Here is a 20,157-nt window from a genome sequence, read left to right as displayed (position 1 = left end):
TGTAAGATCACCCCTCAGCCTCTGGTATACCGGGGAAAGCAGCTCAAGCAATGCACTGCGTTTCCTTTTAGCGTCACACTCACAGAACCTCACTCCCGTGTAAAACATTGTTTCCCTCCCCCACACTGTCCATGGGAAAAGCCAAGGCTGCTGAGACTCTGGAGTTGGGGGAATGCCACGTAGAATTCCTGCAATGTGGAAACACGCCATTCAGCCCAACAAGTCCACACCGACCATCCAAAGCGTAACTCGTGTGGACACATTCCCCTATCCCATTCCACTATACTTACTGCACACTCTGGGCCCATCTAGTATGGCCACTTCTCCCGAAACTGAACACCTTTAGATTTTGGGCGGAAACCAGAGCACCCGGGTGAAACCCAGCAGACACCGCAGGGAAAATGTGCAAACTCCACACAGAGAGTCGCCCCAAGGCTGGAATCGAAAGTGGATCCCTGGCGCTGTAAGGCAGCAGTGCGAACCACTGATCCATCGTGCGGCCCATGTGTGCAGAAAGAGGTGGGGGCTGGGAACTTTGTTAATTGTACTACGCAGTGGATTGTTGAGTAAGGTTAAATCTCACCGCATCCAGGGAGAGCTAACCAACTGGGCACAAAATTTAGAAGCGCGTTGTTGGAGATGCTGGAATCCTTCCTGAAAACAACAAATGCTGGAGATCACAGTGGGTCAGGCAGCGCTGTGCTACTCTATGACTGGACAGTGTGGACGTGGAGATGATGTTTCCACGAGGAGAAGGGTTGAGGATGCCAAGTCATTGAGGGCATTTAAGACAGAGATAGGTTCTTGATTAATAAGGGGTCAAGGGTTATGAGGAGAGGGAAGCAGAATGGGATAGAGAAACACATCAGCCATGATCGACTGGTCGAGCAGACTCGATGGGCCAAATGGCCTCATCCTGCTCCTGTGTATTGTGGTCTTTAAGATCGGCAGATAACTTAAGGGGTTCTCACAAACTATTTCAGAATCCTGAAGAGGAGTTGTTGGACTCGAAACTTTAACTCTGCTTTCTCTCCACAGATGCTTCCAGTCCTGCTGAGTTTTTCCAGTGTTTTCAGTTTTTGTTTCAGATTTCCAGCATCCACAGTTCTTTGTCTTATTTATCAAATTCATTTCTTGCCCTTCCCAAGTGTCTGGAACTTCATCTCCCTGATCTACAAACTGTTCACTTACCCTAGAAATGACCACTATCTCCTTATCAAAGTAGATCCCTTTGTTGCAAAATGATTGTTCAATTCTGTGACCAAAATTATTGCATTCGTAATTACTTACACCAGGGACTCACAATATCTCAGGCCAGAACACAGCTAGATTGTTTCAGACGGTACATTTATGTGATTTGATACAATTCCCTATTCCCGACTTTACCAGCGTGTTGCAGGGAATGGCGGGTTTGAGTTAAGAAGAATCTGGGACATTTTTCCAATGGAGCCGAGGAAGTTGACAGTTAACCTTATAGAGATTTTTAAAATCAGAAGGGGTATAGATAAGGTGTCATTCCCAGGAGGCTCAGAATATTTTATTGATCCAGAAGGTGTAAAAGGGGGTTAAAGCTTCAACAGAAATCGAGCAGAGCTGAGAACAGACAACATTTAACTCTGTGGGAACAGAGAGATTAGAGGACAGAGAAATCAGTACCTGAAATCCGAGCTGACACCAGACTACCATGCTATCAGTGCTTTGATTAGCAGTGCCCACCCTCTACCTTTACTGAGCTCCTAACTCGACTTGAATGCCGCGTCTCCCCTCGATATTCCGGATCCAATCCTTGTCATTCTGAAGCCATATCTCTGTAAGGAGTCTCAGATCATAATTATTCTCTACAATGTGTGCAGTCAATTAAATCGCTTTTGTTACAATGCAGCACACATTCATATACTGAGCTTGTAGTCTTATTTTTTGTGATGGTGAGAATCCAGTTTTGATTGCTAGTACATTTATTCTTCTTGTCCCTTTCTATCATTCTCTGGTATTTGGTTTCCACATCACTACATTGCTCACTGGCCTTGATTTGGATTGGCTATGCTAAATTGCCCAGTGTTTAGGGATGTGCAGGTTAGGTGGGTTGGCCATGGGAAACGCAGGGTTATCGTTTCAAAGTAATAGAAGGAGTAGGCCATTTGGCCCATCGACCCTGCTCCGCCATTCATTAAAATCATGGCGGATCGATCAATCGTCTCAGCTCCTCCTAATTGCATTATCCCAACTTCCCTGAGTTCCCTTACCTCGCAAAAAACCCATCCAACAGTGTCTTAATGAAGCTGCCTCTACTGCTTCCTTGAGCACAGAATTCCATTAATTTACCATTAACCACATTGGTCCTGCCCTGAGTTGCCTCATCAAAATGCAACAGCTCATATTTGTCTAAATTAAACTCCATCCACAATTCTTGGCCCATCGGCTCATCTGATCAATTATAATTTATATTAAACTTTCTTTCCTACCTTATTCATTAAAAGCTGAAAATCTCCATCTCAAACTCTCGCCCTCTGTTCTCACTTTGTTGAATCTAATCACGGATGTCCGCAATCTGAAGGGTTTGGTTCATGCTGATTAACAGGCCCACATTCAAGGGGGATCTAACTGAACCGTCCAGAACATTGAACGGCCTGGACAGAGTGGATATTGGGAAGATGTTTTCATTGGGAGGAGAGACTAATACCAATGGGCATAACCTGAGCATAAAGGGAGAATGGAGATTAGGAGCAATTTCTTTAGCCAGAGAGTGGTGAATCTATGGAATTCATTGTCACAGAAAACTGTGGAGGCTAGGTCACTGAGTATGTTGAACATTGAGATAGAGATGTACAGCACAGAAACAGACTGTTTGGTCCAACTTGTCCATGCCGACCAACTATCCCAACCCAATCTAGTCCCACCTGACAGCACACGGCCCCATATCCCTCCAAACCATTCCTAATCATACACCTACCCAAATGCATTTTAAATGTTGCAATCGTACTAGCCTTCACCACTTCCTCTGGCAGATCATTCAATAAACGTACCATCCTCTGCGTGAAAAAGTTGCCCCTTTGGTCTCTTTGTATCTTTCCCCTCTAACACGAAACCCATGCCCTCTCGGTCTGGACTCACCCACCCCAGGAAACGACTTTGTCTATTAATCCTATCCATGCCCCTCATGATTTTATACCTGTACAGTTACAACGTTGAAAAGATATTTGGATAAGTACATGAATACGAAACTTTCGAAGGTTTATGGGCCAAACACTGGTAGGTGTGCCGAGTTTAGTTTGAGAACATACTCAGCACGGGCTAGTTGGATGAAGGGTCTGTTCAGTGCTGTCAGACTCTGTGACTGACATGTACTGGTCTTAAAACCATTTTCTTACCTCCCCCGATAATCATCCACTTCTTTGTTGTTCAAAACTCAGATGAACTTCGCCTTGAATATGTTCAATGACCCCACTTCTGAACTCAATTCCTCTTCGTAATATATCACTTGCCTCGCTCATTGCCTGCTGCATCTGCCCGACAACTGACATTGACTGGTGTGGAGGGACTCTGAGACCCCTTAGTACATCCATACATCATTCCTGATGAAGGGCTTGTGCCCGAAACGTTCCCTGTCCTGCTCCTCAGATGCTGCCTGACCTGTTGTGCTTTTCCAGTGCCACATTTTTCGACTTTCACCTCCAGTCCTCACTTTCTCCACATTTCAATATGTCACCATTTCAACAATGCACTGCTTTTTTTAAAACAGCAAAGGCTCTAACTTCACATTGCAGCACTGCACTTGCCATGTGTTTGCCAATTGAGACACAGACCTGGACCAACTTCGGGAAGAGGCAAAACACTGAGTTCTGAACAAAAACCGTAGCACACTCAAAACGTCGGCTCTGTTTACCTTTCCACTGATGCTACTCTACCCGTTGGCTTTCTGCAGTATTCGCTGTGTTTGTTCTACACAAATGCTGCTTTCCATTAAAGAACTGCGATCCCTGTCCTCTGGTAACTGACCCTAGTCAGTGGCAATAGGTTCTTCTGATCATTAAGGTAAAAACGATGACTGCTGATGCTGAAAACCAAATACTGGATTAGTGGTGCTGGAAGAGCACAGCAGTTCAGGCAGCATCCAACGAGCAGCGAAATCGACGTTTCGGGCAAAAGCCCTTCATCAGGAATAAAGGCAGTGAGCCTGAAGCATGGAGAGATAAGCTAGAGGAGGGTGGGGGTGGGGAGAGAGTAGCATAGAGTACAATGAGTGAGTGGGGGAGGAGATGAAGGTGACAGGTCAAGAAGGAGAGGGTGGAGTGGATAGGTGGAAAAGAAGATAGGCAGGTCAGACAAGTCAAGGAGACAGTAACTGAGCTGGAAGTTTGAAACTAGGCAAATGTGGCTATGGTACCGAGTTTGTTTCACAACATGGTTGAAGAGCTTCAGAGCAGAGGAAATGACCTGGGAGTTGCAGTGGGAGAGGGACTCCCTGAGATTCTTGTAGAGAGAGGAGGAAAACTTCTTCAAGGCAGGCATCCTTGCAAGAGGATTCGCAGTTGGGGTAAAATCAACATGGTAAAAACAATGACTGCAGATGCTGAAAACCAAATACTGGATTAGTGGTGCTGGAAGAGCACAGCAGTTCAGGCAGCATCCAACGAGCAGCGAAAACACCACGTCTTCTCCCATCATTGACAAGAACCCCTGGAAATCTCCAGTTAACCATCTTTGCTCCAAAGAGAACATTCCTAAACTTGGGAATGTCTCCACAAAATGGAAATTGCTCATCCCTGGACATGATGCAAATGTTACAATGGGGAAGAGGTTTTGGCAAAATATTGTCAGTTAGCAGGTGGAAAAATGTTCAGGAAGTAAAACACAAATCCCAGTCTCCAGCTTTGTGAATCTTTAGAAACTCTTTGGGAAGTGGAATTAGAGGAGAATGAAGGATGAACTGTCCGACTGAGCAGAGACAGTCCAGACACCGTCCCTTTGTTTAAGAGGCTGATTGACTCTGATATTCTCGGGACATGAACTGACCCGAGACATTGAAGGAATTCTCTGCACATCAGGAATTCAAACCCCTTCTCGGCTCGGGGCCAATGAGGAAATTCGGGTAGAGGCAAAACACTGAAAGGCTCGGAGGGTGACGGTCCCAGTGTAGGAGAGCTCGTTCCTCGTGACATGATGTGCCTGCAGATGGTGGGATCAGGCTGTTCCCATGTCTCCATACTGAATGTCCAAGGATTTATTATGGAAAAGTAACACTGATAGAAGACAATGGCAATTTTGGGCGGGGCGGGTTGAATTATGAATTGAATAGTAGCGTCCTCAAAGACACTGTGCGGCTGAAACTCCGGCCTGTCTCTGTGGCGCAATTGGTCAGCGCGTTCGGCTGTTAACCGAAAGATTGATGGTTCGAAACCACCCAGGGACGGAGTGATTCTTATTCTCGCTCGTACCGCTTTCTTGGCTGCGAAAGTGCACGTTTTTAATGGTGTCAGGAAAATGTTTCCCAAACGGAAATCTTTTCCACTGAGGAAGCACAAAGAGGTTTCTGAATTGATTGAATTTCTAACGTGAAGGACTGCGGGTGCTGAGAATGCGAGACAGAAAGCGAAACTGCTGGAAAAACTCAGCAGGTTTGGCTGAACCTGGATGAGGGAAAAAAGAATTCTGAAATGTTGTCTCTGATTCTCTTTTCACGGATGCTGCCTGACCTGCTGAGTTGCTCCTGCAATTTCTGTTCTTGTGTTTAACTGACCGTCCATTTCATCTTTTGGGATGAAACATCCAGACTCGCCATTTGCAGATATTTAACCATTTTGAAACCTGTGAAGTGATTGGATTCAAACAAACTCTGCAATGAATCACTCTTTCTCAGCTCCACAGGCAGAGAGACCTGGGAAATTAAGCTGTCAGTGTGGTTCTGTATTGATGGGCCGAGTGGTGAATGCGATGGACATGAAATCCATTGCGGTTTCCCCACGCAGGTGTGAACCCTGCCGACTACAGTTGAGAACTGTCGTCAAAAAGAAAGAGAGATTGCTCCACGGTTTTTTAAAAATGCAAATCAGTGGAGCGGTTGAAGTATTTCAATCACATTGGGACTGGTCGGGAATCTGTAGCCCACTGCATGTCAGGGTGGAACAAGCAGATACCCACAGAGCTGCTTTTGAGGCGATGAGCCAAGTATTTGGAAATGAGACTCGAACAGTGAGGGGCGTGAAGTCATGATCGAAATGAAGCAGGCACCTGAGGACAAAGGTGTTTCCTTTGCCAGTGAAAGATACTGCTTCACAAAGTTGAGCCTGTGGAAGGGAATCAGTGACGGTGATTATCTTTGGTTGTTCACATTGTGAATGTTCCCATTGCTGCGCATGTCCGTGTTAACGTCAGAACTCTGCAGCATGGCGGCGTCAGGAACGCACAGTGCCAAGACGCAATGGATGACGCTTCTGACTCCACCTACCTGTTTGAAATGCAGCTCACAGCTTCTTCACACACCCCAATTAATCTTTCTCATTGTGCTGAAGCCGGCATACGGTTTGAATTCCCGATCTGCAGGAACAAGACTCCTTTCACTGTCTCGCGTCAGTCAGTGTCCCTGAGAACATCAGAGTCAAGTCACAGCGCTGTCAGAGGAGGGGAAGCTGAAATAGCCCCTCACGCTGCTCACCGGCACATTGCTCTTTCCCCAAAACACCGCCCCAACCACTGCGGCTCTTGGGAGTGGAAAGCGAACAAACACCAAAACCCAGTCTCAGCTTTGTAAATCTTCAGGAAATAAGAAAACGGTACATCCCTTCGGATCTTCCATCCTGGGCTGACAGCGTTGATTTTAAATGGCTGTCCAGTCAGTGCTGATTCGTTTTGGCTGAAAAAATCTTCCTTCTCTCATCCCAGCGTTTCTTGCCACAGAGAACTGTGTGGCAGAGTTCATGTATATATTTCCTTGTATGGTATTTTGTAAATAACATTCGTTTGCTGGTTGTTTGTATCGGGTATTTCAGGTTCATTAGCCGCTGTTTCAGTCTGTTGGTAGGTTTGTGGGCTGCCATGATGCTGAGAGGGTTGAGTTGTCTGGACATAATTTCCCAGATGTCTTTAATGTAAAGTAATGTGGCTAGGGCCTCTGCAGACGTTGTGTCTGCTTGTGTAAGTTTGTTGATGTGTAATTGGCACACTGAGTTTATTGGGTAGGCAAAAGTGAGGACTGCAGATGCTGTAAACCAGAGTTTAGATCAGAGTGGTGCTGGAAAAGCACAGCAGGTCAGATAGCTTCCGAGGAGCAGGAAAATCGACGTTTCGGGCAAAAGCCCTTCATCAGGAATAAAGGCATGACGCCTCCAGGGTAGAAAGATAAATTGGAGGGTGCTGGGCCGAAGGTATCAAATAGTACAGTAGGTGAATGGCGGAGGGGACGGAAGTGACAGGTCAGAGAGGAGGGTGGAGCGGGTCGGTGGGAAGAGAGATTGGCGGGTCGGACAGGTCATGAGGACAGCGCTGAGTTGGAAGGTTGGAACTGAGGTAAGGTGGGAGGAGGGGAAATGAGGAAACTGGCGAAGTCCGCATTGATGGCCTGTGGTTGAATTTATCTGAGGCGGAAGGTAAGACGTTCATCCTCCAGGCATCGGGTGGGGAGGGAGCGGCGATGGAGGAGGCCCAGGACCTGCATGTCCTCGGCAGAGTGGGAGGGGGTTTGAAATGTTGGGCCATAGGGCGATGGGGTTGATTGGTGCGGGCGTCCTGAAGGTGTTCCTTCAAGCGCTGTGACTTGACTCTGCGAGGAGTCTCTAGTCTCCCCAATGTAGATGAGACCGCATCGGGAGCAATTGATACAAGAAATGACATTGATGGATGCGCAGGTGAAAGCCTTCGAACAACCGTGGCCCGGATTCGATTTCCGGGCAGGAAAGAAATTTTCAGTAGAGCTGTCAGCATCGAGGCGCATCTCCCTGGTGATGTAGTGGTTAGGATTCGGCGCTCTCACCGCTGCGGCCCGGGTTCGATTCCCGGTCAGGGAGGCAATTTTCAGAGCGTTGGAAGGTTGTCCGTTCTTCTTAAATGAGCCGTGCAGTGATTTATTGATCTTCGGAATTCCTGGGTGCTGCAGTGTGCAGTGGCTCGTTGAAATACTGACCTGATTCAGATTTGTTTTTATATGTAGGGATGATTACTTCTGTAGTTAAGTTCTTGGTTCACGTGCGTTGTCTTCCTGTAGACGCTGGTTTGATTTTACCATTGACTGTTCGCTGTACTGTGACATCTAGAAATGGCACTTTGTTGTTGTTCGCCTCTTTTGTGAATTTTATGCCAGTAAGGAAATTGTTGATGGTGTTGTAGGTTTCCTTTAATTTGTTTTATTTTCTGATGACAAAAGTGTCATCGCTGTAGCGGACTCAAAGTTTGGGTTGGATCGTCGAAAGGGCTGTTTGTTCGAGTCTCTGCATTATTGCTTCTGCTAGGAATCCTGACACTGGTGGTTTCATGGATGTTTCGTTGATTTGTTTGTAGGGCTTGTTACTGAATATGAAGTGGGTGGTAAGGCACAGTTCCACGAGGTTGACAGTGCTATGTTTGCTAATGAAGTTGGTGCTGTGTTTGTGTCTTTGGTTGTTCGAGTAGTGTCTTCAGTTTTCTTTGGCCACGTTGATGTTAATAGATTGAACAGGGCTGTTATGTCAAAGGACATCATTATTACATCCTCTTCAATCTTAGTGTCTTTGGTTTTCAGGAATTCTTGGATGGAGGAAATGGAGTGGTGTGAATCTTCGACTTGATGTTTTAGTCTTCAGTGGAGGCCTTTGACGAGTCTGTATATTGGTGGACCAAGTGGTGAGACTTTGGGCCTGAGGGGGGCTCCTGGTTTGAAGGGGAGGAAAACATCCACACAGTGCCATTTCTAGATGTCACATTAGAGCGAACAGTCAATGGGAACTTCAAACAAGCGTCGACAGAAAAACAACACACACAAACCAAATACTAAACCACAGAAGCAATCATCCCAACACCCACAAACGAAGATTCAACAGGACATTATTTCAACGAGCCGCTACACACTGCAGCACAGAGAAATTACGAAGAGCACAAGAGAAATACGTATATAGTATATTTAAGGAGAACAGGTACCCAATAAACCACGTCTGCCGATTTCTCATTGATGCTTCCAAGCTGACTCCCAAAAATTTGGTTTTTCCCTCCATTCTTTCCTGTTTGTTTTTTGTGGGTTTTGAAAGCTTTCGTAATCCTCTAACTGAGTGTTGGAGTTGGAAAGTTATGTTGTGGCTGTACAGGACATTGGTTAGACCACTTTTGGAATATTGTATGTAATTCTGGTCTCCCTCCTATCAGAAGGATAGTGTGAAATTTGAAAGGATTCTGAAGCACCAGTGGGCCCAGAGAGGGGAAGAGGCCCTTCTGCTGCCCTGAGTGTGGGAAGGCCTTCAGTGATTCCTCTGCCCTGCTGATGCACCAGTTGGTCCACACCGGGGAAGGCTGTTCTCCTGCCCCAAGTGCGAGATGGCCTTCAGCAGTTCTTCCCACCTGCTGTGATACCAGTGGGTCCACAATGAGGAGAGGCAGTTCTTCTGCCCCGAGTGCAGGGAGGGCTTTGATCTTTCTTCCGAACTGCTGGCCTACTAGTGGGTCCACATCGGGGAGATGTCGTTCAGTTGCCCTAAGTGCAGGAAGGCCTTCAGCAGTTCCTCAACCCTGCTGAGACACTAGTCCATTCACACCGGGGAGAAGCTGTTCTCCTGCCCCGAGTATGGGAAGGGCATTACCCGCTCCTCCACACTGCTGAAGCACCAGCTGATCCACCCGGGGTGGCGGAGGCGGGAGGTGGTGGCGGAGGGGGGAGGCCTTTCTGCTGCCCTGAGTGCGCCCTGAATTCCTCCGCTCTGCTGAAGCACCAGTGTGTCCACACTGGGGTGAGGCCCTTCAGCTCGCCCGAGTGTGCGAAGAGGTTCATCTTTTCCTGCAACTTGCGGAAGCACCAGCAGGGGCACCAAAGCTCCCAGCAATCAGAACACACCCGCGACGCTGCCTTGGGTCACCCCCCAGGACTGAACATCCTGCCAGTCCTGACAGTGGGTGCAGTGGGAGAGGAGGTGCGCTGTTTTAGTTTTCTGCTGGACTTCAATTGCCTGCCCTACACCCCACAACCACAACCCCATGGTGGCTCATGAATTGCACTGCTGCCTCATGGCACCAAGAACCCAGCAATAATTCCACTCGTCGGGGTCTGTGTGCAATTTAGGGAGGGTAGGAAAATGGATCTGACTGGATTACTATTCGAAAGATCAGTGCAGATGTGTTGGGCTGAAGGACCTGTTTCCACATTGTAGGAGTTCAACCATCCTATCAGCTTTGCCTTTAGTGGACACTGCTGCTCATTGAGCCCGGGACTGCACATTACCAAATGAAATGATCCAGAGAATCCTAAGACCGTAAGACCATCGGAGCAGAAGTTAGGCCATTCGGCCTGTCGAGTCTACTCTGTCATTCGTTAGTGACAAATGTAGCGCAGATGGGATTAGCTTCATGTGAAACAGGCCATTTGTCCCAACAAGTCCACACCGACCCTCGGAAGAGTAACCCATCCAGACTCATTTCCATCTGACTAATGTACCTACCTCTACGGGCAAGAAAGCATGGCAAATCTACAAGACCTTCACATCTTTGGTTTATTAAAGAAAACAGAATCACCCAGAGAAAACCCACGCAGACACTGGGAAAATGTGCAAATTCCTCACAAACAGTCACCCAAGGCTGAAATCAAACCTGGGTCCCTGGCGCTGTGAGGCTGCAGTCGTAACCACTGAGCCACTACATACTGCACGCCGAAATAGGCAAGGAGGAGGTTGGGAGAATACAGCAAACCAGGCAGCACCAGGATGTGGAGTAGTCAGCGTTTTGGGTATTAACCCTTCTTCAGGACTGAAACGTTGACTTCTCTGTGAGAAACGATTTACGGGAATGTTGCAGGGGTTTGGAGGATTTGAGCTACAGGGAGAGGCTGAATAGGCTGGGACTGTTTTCACTGGATCATCAGAGGCAGAGAAGTGACCTAATAGAGGTTACAAAATCATGACGGGCATGGACAGGGTAATAGACAAGGTCTTTTCCCTGGGATGGGGGAGTCCAGAACTAGAGGGCAGAGGTTTAGGGTAAGAGACAAATATATTAAATGGGCAACTTCTTCATGCAGCGAGTGGTATATATATGAAATGAGCTGCCAGAGTATATGGGTCAGGTGCTGTCAAATGGGACTAGATTAATTTAGGATATCAGGTCAGCATGGACAAGTTGGACCAAAGGGTCTGTTTCCATGCTGCATGTGTCTCTGACGACTGGTCCTAATGTAACTTTAAAATAGAGTCCAAGTAACTTTGAATAGTTCAATCTTGTTGAGCTCACCTCCTGAAAAGTTTCAAATGAATCCCTGTTTAAACATGCTGAGTTGGACAAAGTATCCCATCAAGTTCAACACAAACCCAGAGTTGAAGAAGTCAGAAGTCAGAACACCAAGGGGACCAAAACTGAGAGAGATCTAGGGTTGCGGGTTATTAGCACCTAGAAAATGGAGTCATGGGTAGACAGGGTGGTGAAGAGGGCTTTTGGCATGCTTGCTTTCATTGGTCAGAGCATTGAGCACAGGAGTTGGCACGTCTTGTTGCAGCTGTCACACATGCCACACAACAACGATAGGCGTGGCCCTGCCCCCCTCTGACTGGCTGCCCCTTTGAATATCTGGGGGAAGATTAGACCCACCTGCCTGTGTGTGGCTCATATGTACTTATCCAAATAATTTTAAACATTGTAACATGACCTGCATCCACCACGTTCTCTGACAGTTCATTCCACACACGAACCACCTTCAATGTAAAAAACGTTGCCCCCCTCCGTCCTTTTTAAATCTTCTCCCTCTCATCTTAAAAATATACTCCCAGACTTTGAACTCCCTACCCTTCAGGAAAAGACGCTGGTTATTCACCTTATCTTTGTCCCTCATGACTTCATAAACCTCCATAACCTCCACCCTCAACCTCCTCCACTCCAGTGAAAGAAAGTCCCAGCCTATGCCGTCTATAAATCATTCTGGCAACATCATAGTTAAAAAAGGTGAGCTTTAAGAATTGACTGAAAGGGCAGTGAAGATTCAACCAGCTGACAGTGGATCTGAAATCACATGTAGATCAGATCAGATCAGGTTCGGAGAGAAGGAAACCAGATAGGTTTTTACAACAAACCACAACAGTTTCATCATTAGACTCTTAATTCCAGTTTTATATTGAATTCAGATTCCACCATCTGCCGTGGTAGGTTTTGAACCCAGGTCCGCAGGACATTACCTGGGTGAATAGTCTGGTGACAATAAATTCGGCCATCACCTCCCCTGGACACATTGGCATATTGTGTTTAGAGGTAACAAAGGAGCAAGAGGTTTCAGCAGCTGCTAAGTTGTTGATATTACACAAGGGAACATCAGCACTCTCAGTAATGGCACACACTGAAGCCAGGACCCTGTTTCAGAGGTAAGGGCTCGGGAACCATAAGAAATAGGAACAGGAAAATGCCATTCAACCCCTTGAGCCTGCTTCTCCATTCAATAGGATTGTGGCTGATCTGACATTCTCCACTTGCACTTTCCTGCCCTTTTCCTATAACTGTTCATCCCCCAACTGATCACGAATTTATTGATCCTAGTTTTAAATGTGACACGAAGGCTGTCAACAGAGTTACTGGGATGGGGGAGGGGGGAGCTCAGGTCGAACTTCGGGACTAAAACAATGGCTTCACACTTCACAATATTTAACTAAGGGAATGTTTATAGTTTATAGCTAAAACTTCCTGAAGAAGGGCTCATGCCCGAAACGTCGATTCTTCTGCTCCTTGGATGGTGCCTGACCTGCTGCGCTTTTCCAGAAACACATTTTCAGCTCTGATTTCCAGCATCTGAAGTCCTCACTTTCTCCTGAATAATCCCATGGAGTCTCACAGAGTGACACAGATGTACAGCATGGAAACAGACCCTTCGGTCCAACTCGTCCATGCAGCCCAGATATCCTAACCTAATCAAGTCCGATTTGCCAACACTTGGCCCAAATCCCCATAAATATTTCCTATTTTTATACACATCCAGATGCATTTTAAATGCTGTAATTATACCAGCCTCCACCGCTTACTCCAGCAGCTCATGCCGTACATGCATCACCCTCTGCGTGAAAAGGTTGCCTCTTAAGTGCATTCTATATATTTCCCCTCCCCTTCCTAAAACTATTCCCTCTAGTTCTGGACTCCCCCATCACAGGGAAAAGAACTTGTCCATTTGCCCTATCCATATCCCTCATGATTTTATAAACCTCTATAAGGTCACCCCTTAGCCTCCGACGCTCCAGAGAAAACAGTGGATTCAGCCTCGCCCTATAGCTCAACCATCCAACCCTGGCAACACCCTTGTAAATCTTTTCTGCACCCTTTCTAGTTTCACAACATCTTTCGAATAGGAAGCAGATCAAAACTACATGCAATATTCCAAACGTGGCCTGACCAATGTTCTGTACAGTGGCAACATGAGGTCCCAACATCTATCCTCGATGCTCTGACCAACAAAGGAAAGCATACCAAACACCTTCTTTACTACCCAATCTGCCTGCGTCTTTACTTTTAAGGAACGATCAACCTGAATTCCAAGGTCTCTTTGTTCAGCAACACTTCCAAGGAACTTCCCATTAAGTGTAAAAGTCCTGCTCTGATTTGTTTTTCCAAAATGCAGCACCTCATATTTATCTATATTAACCTCCATCTGCCACTTCTCAGCCCATTGGCCCATCTGATCAAGGTCCCATTGTAATCTGAGGTAACCTTCTTTGCTGTCCACAACACCTCCAATTTTGGTGTCATCTACAAACTGACTAACTATACTCCTCCGTTTACATACAAATCATTTATATAAATGACAAAAACTAGCGGACCCAGCATCGATCCTTGTGATACACCATTGGTCACAGGGCTTCAGTCTGAAAAGCAACCCTCCATCACCACCCTCTGTCTTCTGCCTTCTAGCCATTTCTGTATCCAAATGGTGAGTTGTCACTGCATGCCTTGAGATTAAACCTTGCTCACCAGTGTTCCTTGTGGAACCTTGATGAATGCCTTCCTGAAGTCCATATAAATCACGTCCATCGCTCTGCCCTCATCAATCCACTTTGTACTTCTTCAAAAAACTCAATCATGTTCGTGAGACATGATTTCCCAAGCATAAAGCCATGTTGACTATCCTTAATCAATTCTTGCCTTTCCAAATACATGTAAATCCTATCTCTCAGGATTCTCTCCAAAAACTTGCCCGTCACGGATATCTGTCTCACTGGTCTATAGTTCCCTTGCTTTTCCTTACCACATTTCTTAAATAGTGGCACCACGTTAGCCACCCTCTAGCCTTCCGGAACCTCACCTGTGACTATTGATGACACAAATATCTCAGTGAGAGGCCCAGCAATCACTTCCCCAGTTTCCCACAGAGTTCTAGGGTACTCCTGATCAGGTCCTTGGGATTTATCCACTTCTATGCATTTCAAGATATCCAGCAATTTCTCATCTGTAATATGGGAATTTTTTCAACATGTCACCATCTACTTTCTCACATTCTATATCTTCCATGCCTTTCTCCACAGTAAACACTGATGCACAAAATCCGTTGAGTATCCCCCCACCCCCCTCCCCGCCCAATCCGATCGACTGCAGCTCCACACAAAGGCTGCCTTGGTGATCTTTGAGGGGCGCTATTCTCTCCCTTGTTATACTTTTGGCCTGAACGTATTTATAAAATATCCTTTGGGTTATCCTTAACTCTATTTGCCAAAGCTATCTCATGTCCCCTTTTATCCCTCATGATTTCTCTCTTAAGTATGCTGTACTGTCTTTATTCTCTCAGGATTCATTCGATCTCTCTGTCGATACCTGACGTATGAATCCTTCGTTATCTTTACCAAAATCTCAATTTCTCTGGTCATCCAGCATGCCCTACACCGACCAGCCTTTCCTTTCACCCTAACAGGAATATACTGTGTGTGGATTCTTGATATCTCATATTTGAAGGCTTCCCATTTTCCAGCAGTCCTTTAACCTGCAAACAACTGCCCCCAATCAGCTTTTGAAAGACCTTGCCTAATACCTGAGTCTTCCTCCAATTTAGAACTTCAACTTTTAGATCTGATATATTATTTTGAATCACGATTGTAATGTTAATAGAATTATGGTTGCTGGCCCTTAGGTTTTGCACCCTCGCCAGTATGTACATCCTCGTTGTGAATTAGAAAATTTCCTTGTGCACACTTAAAAAATTTCTCTATTTGGCGGATAAGTAAATGGGCAGAAGTTTTCGCTTGGGTCAACTCTTCCTTCATTCCCATCAACCCTAACCCCATTCCCACCCCAACAGTCCAACGGCACTTTACCTTGCAACTGCTGAATGTGAGACACTAGCCCATTTACCTGCTCCCTCCTCACTATCCAAGGGCCAAACTTACCTTCCAGGTGAAGCGGTACTTTACCTGCTCTTCCCACAACCCAGTCTACTGCATTTGCTGCTCACAATGTGGCCTCTTCTGCATTGGTGAAAACGAAACATAAACTGGGTAACTGCTGCACAGAACATCTACGTTCTGCCCGCAAAAAGACCCTGAGCTTCCAGTTGCCTGCCAATTCCACACCCCATCCTGTTCCCTGGCCAACATCTCTGTCTCAGGTTTGCTGTAGTGTTCCAGTGAAGCTCAGCACCAGCAGAACGAAGAACACCGAATATTTCACTTCGGGACCATACATCTGTCCGGTCCCAATATCGAATTCAATAATTCTAGGGCCTGAAATCCATAGTATCCTCGTCCCGACCACACACACCAAGACTTGTTATCACGCAGTCTGTCATTGCACACGATGTATTCTGAGCCACGAACAGTCTCCATTCACCCTCCCACACGGATCGTTATCAACTCCCTTTCCTGTCCAACAATTCTTCCCTCGCTTTGGGCTCTGTCCTGATCTGTCATTTCCTGCATCTGCCTTCCTCCCACAATATCTCCTGCAGATAAACCAACGTTTTCCCAATCACCATCTGTTCTGTGGAAGGGTCACCGGCAACTCCTGCCTTTTTGTTTCTGATATACACCATCCACAGTTCTTTCACCTTTTTATTGAGGTAGAGTTGGCAATTGTTTCGCGAGACAGAAGGAGAGGGGGGAGAGACGGAACAGACATGAACTATTGATCTCCGTTGTTACTCATAATGTAAAATCATTGCAGTGCGATCACTTCCCTGAAGTATGAATAGAGGGAAGGAGCCATCCGTGACCGTGTCGCGGAAAGGTAGCGTGTCTGACTCCAGCTTGGAAGGTGGCGTGTTTGAATCACGTCAGATTCACTGACGTCGTTGTTGGGCTAAATGCTCCTCTCCCCCAGTTCATCACGGGGTTTAAACACAGCCGTCTCCCTCTGGGCAGCCGCTTCGTTCAGTTGGTGAGAGCGCGGTGTGAATAGCATATTACCGATATTTTTACAACATAATCCAGAGACTCCCGTCTTTATGTTTCAATCTATCAGGAGAGTGACAGCGAGTTCAGATAGAAATGTTTCCCACCAACAGCAAATCCTTTCCTCTCACTGGACACAGTTAAAATTATCTTTATTCAACAGAGGGTGCGGAAACTACAGTCTGATGGCCTCTCTCCACATTAACGGTGAGCCTGAATTTTATAAACGGTGTCAGTAAAATCCAGTGGCGGACACTGATTTGGTTCAATCGATTTTTTTTGCCAAGTGTAATTCACCGAGAGGATGCTGCTGTGTGAAACAGCGTGGGGAATTACTGCAGGGCCTCCTGCGCATGGAACAGACCTCAACTGATGTGTTTCACCTTCACCAGTTTATTCCTATCTCGGAGAAGAGAGATTTGATGATTAGGACCATAGCAGCCAGACAGAAAACAGGAGAAGAGCACTCAGACCTTCACAAGCTTGACACCACAGCTGGGTCATCGTGGCCTGTGTATCAGTATGGGATAGTAATCTGCATCTACTGACTGGAAGCACAGCAAATTGGAGTGTTGGTGGGACTGTCACACAGGAGAAAACGGCTTCGACCTATCAACTGGAGTGGCTCCCAATGCGCAACTCCGCTCACCTCAACTGAATAACTGTAAACAAATTACTCAGTAATTCAAAGGAATACTCGGTTTTGAATCTGCATTGTGTCATGTACCTTCGAGAATGATGTCAAAACACCTTCACTGCTGTGATGGATAATCCTGTTGGGCAGAATATATCCGTTGTCAAATTTCCTACATTCTGTTGGTCCAACTCCGATTTCACTCAGAATCACGAAATGTGTGACAGCGCAGACTGAGGCCATGCAGCCCACCTTAGCTCTGCTGGTTCAACACAATATGTAAATAAGTGTCTCATTCTGTCGCCTTCTCCCTGTAAATCTGCACATTGTTACATTGAACATGCCCACCGAATTCCCTTTTGTGTCCATTGAATCTGCCTTTTTGTCACTGTCAGACAGTGACTTACTGACCCCACTCCCTGTGCGAAAACGGTCTTCCTAATGTCACTTTTACTTATTTTCCTGATGACTTTAAATCTCTGCCAAATCGTTCTCGATCCTTTCAGGCCTGGGAGCATTTTCACTGCATTATTTCCTCTGTCTAAAACCCTCATGACGTGGAAAACTTCAATCAGACCAGGTTTCAGCCCTCTGTTCTCCAAAGAGAGCTGCCCCAAACTTTCCAATCTCCCTTCATTGCTGACATTCCTCAGGACGGTACCATTCACGTTAACCTGTTCAGCGCCGTCTGCAATCACTTCACTTCCCCGCTTCCTGAAGTATCACCCTCAGAATTGAGCATAATACAGGTGGAGGATTCATTCAGACTCGCATTGCGCGGGCGAAAAATCTGCAATACTTGTTCTCACTTTCACCACGTGTTTCCCTTCGCCGTGTTCACTGCAATAGCAGCTCTGCGCCGTCCCAAATTCAGGCAGTCCGATCTAAATTAACGAAGCGGCTTTAATTGACAAAATTGATCGGGCATTTTTGGTCATATCAATTTAAGGAATGATGGTTCGCCTGGGATTGGAACCCGGGAACTCTCACACGGCTGCATATGCTCGAAGACCCAAAGCAAGAATCACATCCCAGACTAACGAGCCACCAGCCATGGGTGCAGTCACCTCCTGAAGCAGCTGAGACTTGCTCAGTACGAAATTCATTGTACATTGCTCCCAGAATTGCAAGCAGGGAAGAGTTTCAAGAACATCTCCTTCTCGATCTGTCTCCCTGCTCCCAGGGCGCTGCTGTTTGTACTGTCCCCAGGAACCGGGCTCTCTCCACTGTTGGATAATTGAACCATTTCGTTTCTACTTACAAGCTGTGCTGGTGGAAGGCAGAGCCCATTCACTCTTCTGCTCTCTCTCACTATTACGTGAGGCAGGTTAAGTCAGTTACAGTCATGTGTAGGAAATGGGCAACTTTGAACTTGATCCAAAGGTCCTGTTAACGGAGAGACAGAAAGATGATGTGCTGCCGGGACAGAGAGAAATGGACACCGGAGACTCTTCCCTCAGGTAAATTGATATGAGTGCATTTTTGTGCAGCCTGCTTGGTGTTCAGAATTTGTCCTCACACAGCAATCCTGCAGAAAGTCTTTTATTACACGGACGTTCGTTTCTTTACTGCAGGAAATGGACTAAAACAGCAAATCACGAGTTTCAACTTCACCGGTTCATTGCCATCTGAGATAAGAGTTTTCATACGAGATCAGGCCACAGCGACGGAGAACAGGACAAGACATCTCAGATCTCCACAAGGCTGCCAGCGCAACTGTGTAAATTTGACCTGTGTATCGATATTGAGCTCAGATACCCGAAGTTTTGGGAAGCAAACGACATGGCAAGGAAAAGAACAAAGCGCTGTAACAGATATTTAGACACTCCGGAAGTCGTTTGAAAGGCAAGATGCTGAACAGAGTGCCACCACCAATGAAAGTCGCTCAAGGAGGCACTGAACGATAAGAAAGGATGGTTACGATCGATCGACCTCTAGGTTATGGGCCCAGCACGCCCCCGCTGCGCCACTCTGCCCCTACACACGGAAGCCTTTGCCACCGGTCCTTTCAGCCTTTCGTCAGGCGCGTGGTATGCACGTTGGAGACTGATGTCAAAGATCTCCACTGCTGTCATCTTATATGGTGTTCCGCAGACATATGGAGACTTTGTCAATATAAACTATTTCTAACTACCCTCATTCTCCTTTGATTTCACTCTGATTAGACGTCATGCGGCCCACCTTCGTTCTGCTGGGTCGACACCGAAAGTAAACGTGGGTCCCTATTCGTATTCGTCTCTCTTGCCTTCTCCATGTAATTCTGCACATTGTTACTTTAAACATGATCACCGAATTCCCGTTTGCGTCTAATGAATCTGCCTCTTTGTCAGTGTCAGTTAGGGATTTACTGACCTCAACCACTCCCTGTACGAAAGCATTCTTCCTAATGTCACTTTTGGTTCTTTTCCTCATGACTTTAAAACTCTGCCGAATCGTTGCCGATCCTTTCAGGCGTGGGAACATTTTGACGACATTACTTTCTCTGGCTAGACTTTGCATGACTTGAAAAGTTTCAATCGTGTCAGATTCAAACTTCTGTACTCCGAAGAGAGCTGTCCCAAATTTCCAATCGACCCTCATCGCTGACATCCCTCAAACACCGCACCACTCACGTCAACCTATTCAACGCGATCTCCAACCATTTCACTTCCCTGTTTTCTGCCCCATTCGTATTCCTGGCAGCCAAACCTCGTTTCACGAAGGTGCTTTTTGAGAAAATTAATGGGCCATTTTTGCACAAATCAAGTTATGAGACGCAGCCTGTTTTGGGAGTTGAATCTAGGACTGCGCACAAGTCTGTACAGTTAAAGACTCTCCCTGAGAATCATGCCCCTAGACCAACAAGCCAAAGAGCGGCTATTTCCCCACCACACACCTCTTGAGCCATCTGAGACTTGCTTAGTGTGAAATACATTTGACATTGCTCGAAGAATTGCAAGTGACGAAGAGTTTCCAGAACAGCTGCTTCTCATTCTGTCTCCCTGCTGCTGTTTGTCCCGTCCTCAGGAACCGGGC

General features: G+C 46.5%; 2 non-coding genes across 2 annotated transcripts; both read left to right on the top strand.

The window, feature by feature from the left end:
- Nucleotides 1-5,336: 5,336 nt before the first annotated feature.
- Nucleotides 5,337-5,410, top strand: trnan-guu (transfer RNA asparagine (anticodon GUU)). The gene has a single exon. It is a non-coding gene; the product is annotated as a tRNA-Asn (tRNA).
- A 2,518-nt stretch (nucleotides 5,411-7,928) lies between these two features.
- On the top strand, nucleotides 7,929-8,000 carry trnae-cuc (transfer RNA glutamic acid (anticodon CUC)). Its single transcript has one exon. It is a non-coding gene; the product is annotated as a tRNA-Glu (tRNA).
- The last annotated feature ends 12,157 nt before the right edge of the window (nucleotides 8,001-20,157 follow it).

The sequence above is a fragment of the Chiloscyllium punctatum genome, chromosome 36 (genome assembly GCF_047496795.1).
Source record: "Chiloscyllium punctatum isolate Juve2018m chromosome 36, sChiPun1.3, whole genome shotgun sequence".
Taxonomy (NCBI): Eukaryota; Metazoa; Chordata; class Chondrichthyes; order Orectolobiformes; family Hemiscylliidae; genus Chiloscyllium; species Chiloscyllium punctatum.
The sequence above is the reverse complement of the archived record's forward strand: the minus strand, read 5'-3'. Positions and strand labels throughout refer to the sequence as shown.